Source organism: Sinocyclocheilus rhinocerous, unplaced genomic scaffold (genome assembly GCF_001515625.1).
Source record: "Sinocyclocheilus rhinocerous isolate Xijiao unplaced genomic scaffold, SAMN03320098_v1.1 scaffold2340, whole genome shotgun sequence".
NCBI lineage: Eukaryota > Metazoa > Chordata > Actinopteri > Cypriniformes > Cyprinidae > Sinocyclocheilus > Sinocyclocheilus rhinocerous.
In genome coordinates, this window is record NW_015646462.1 from 426462 (window position 1) to 428960 (window position 2499).

General features: G+C 37.9%; 1 protein-coding gene across 1 annotated transcript in view; it reads left to right on the top strand.

Annotated features, from left to right (window-relative positions):
* Positions 1-1404: 1404 nt before the first annotated feature.
* LOC107707857 (aggrecan core protein-like) overlaps positions 1405-2499 on the top strand; it is a 20155-nt gene continuing 19060 nt past the window's right edge. Inside the window, exon 1 of the mRNA XM_016511959.1 lies at positions 1405-1475. The gene's annotated coding sequence lies outside the window, so the exon portion shown is untranslated. The remainder of the gene's footprint in view (positions 1476-2499) is intronic.

The window sequence follows — 2499 nt, forward strand, 5'->3', positions numbered from 1 at the left end:
TGGAAATCAGATCTTAAATGTCACGCTGCAGCTTTTTTCCTAAACTTTGACACCAAGCACACAGCGTTCTTTATTGGGTACTCCGTGTTCTTATGTCTTGTGAGACATTGCAAGGTTCTCAAATAGTGACTCTATTCAATGGGATACGTTGTCATGTTCCTCAGAGAGGAACGTTTGAGAGGAACAACAGGGTGGGCCAGGCTGCTGAATGAAGCCTTGTGTTTCTGCTTTCCACTTGTGTTAAAGTTGCTGCTCCAGAAGACTAATTAATATGATGGATGTTTGTGACCAAGTGGCACAATATTTGAAAACAGCACTTGGGATTTTGGGAAATTGAGAAAATAAGAAACAAATCTTGAAATAAATCACTGATGTAGTATGAAATGTGTAGCATATACAGGGCTGGTTGTCACACTTTACTTCTGTGAATATTCTAGGCTGGAATAACGACATTGTAACAGCCCAGGACAAAATGAATAACATTAATATCTGTAGCTTAAAGGAATAGTTCACCCAAGAATGAAAATGTGCCAAACATTTACTCACCCTCAGGCCATCCAAGATGTAGATGAATTTGTTTCTTCATCAGAACAGATTTGGACAAATGTAGCATTACATCACTTGCTCACCAATAGATCCACTGCAGTGAATGGGTGCCGTCAGAATGAGAGTCCAAACAGTTGATAAAAACATCACAATAATCCACAAGTAGTCCACATGACTCAAGTCCATCAGTTAACATGTGAAGTGAAAAGCTAATATGTACCAGGGGTGAATAAGGTATAAAGATGTACCTTTTAGATTTTGTAACTTCATAAAATGAATAGCCTATCTTGAATGCAATATGTAATTGAACTTGAGTTGTTACACTAATGCCAGTGCCGTTTTATTAATTGCAGTGAAATTCACAGCTAAAGTGCATAGCAAAAATGTGATGAAATTAGTTTTAATTTGAAGGACAAAATTCGTAGAAATTATTCTAATTGAATTGGGTTTTGATTAAGGTGTTTGAGCCAAACCAATATAGCATTGTATTATGCAAAAGGGAATATGACATCATGTAAAAAAAATATTAGCAAAAAAAGGCCGTCTTTGTTCCGTCCGATGATGTATTATGGCTCAAAACGGATCAAGATGACTGTCGACATAAATAGGATTTGCGCATGTTAGCCACAAAAGTTTCGGAGGCTCTGTGTATGGCCAAATTACATCATACGTGGAAATTTTATGAACTCCTTTACTCCACCTCTCGTTCCCTAGCCCCCCTTTCAGCTTCTGTTCAGTTAAAGTATTTCCCTTGTGAGGAGAGTTTCTTTCTGCTTCTCATTCTCCTGCCAGAAGCGCTTCTGAACTTTACAGCACACGCGACACTTTTATTAGCGGTTTGGATTGAGAGACGCGCGTGCCATCAGAGAGCTGAAACGCATCTGCAATCAAGGACTATAAGAGTTTCAGAGGGACACTGCATCATACAGGTGATGTACAGTTTGGCTTTATGTTGTGGTTGCGCTGGCTGCACAGGTGAGCACTGTCACAGCATCTCTGGCTTAATTAGATTAATCCAAATGTTCAGAGTAGATTTAATTGTTAAAGTATTGTGAAAAGCCTGTCAGTTAGTGTGACAAATGGATCAAAATGGATCATTTGATGATGGGGGTTGGTGTTAAAGAACTGTGTTATAATAACCCCTACAAATACAACTCATTATATACACTATAAACACTTTAAATGAGACAGACATGTAGATGTTTGTGAAAGATGTTTTCTCTGTTTTGGAGGGATGATTATTTTTAAATCATACCCTATTTATTGCATCAAAATTGGTTAATACTTTACTATATTTAAGGGTGGATAATTTTATCAGTTGTTTATTGCAACAATATTGCAAATACATAACTACAATAACTTTGTCTAGTGCTCTTATTAACGTTTATAGCATGATTTGTGAAAAATTAACTATACTGAATGACATAGCATTGAATTCTTCATGGCTAGTTTTTGCGTAGGCTATTTCATTTAATTCTGTAACCTACTTGTTCTACAGATCTGTGTGTAGGCTACTAGTGTTAAATGCTACTGTAGGAGGTTGTGTTTGCGGTACGATGTATGTTATAATACATCGTGTACACTCACTAAACAAAGAGTGACAGAGACGGCCAGCCAAATTTCAGGGGGGGGCGGTGCCACCCCTGGCCACCACGTGGACACGCCCCTGCGAATGTCGTATCCTGTCAGCAAAAACCTGTCCATGGGCTTTTTTGATTGCTTAAGTGCCGGCGATGCAGTGTTGCCAGACATGGATACTAAAATAAACAAAAAATAAATAAAAAATAAACCGAAATTATTTCCAATCTTTTGCATATACGATAAGATAAAGGTATCGCTGACTCTAAACTGAAACTTCCTACTTTATTAACTTTCCAAAGTGTTAAATTAAGTGGAAAAGACAAGTCCAAAAACGCTTATAATAGCTGGATCTGGCAACACGGAGGCTGCGCC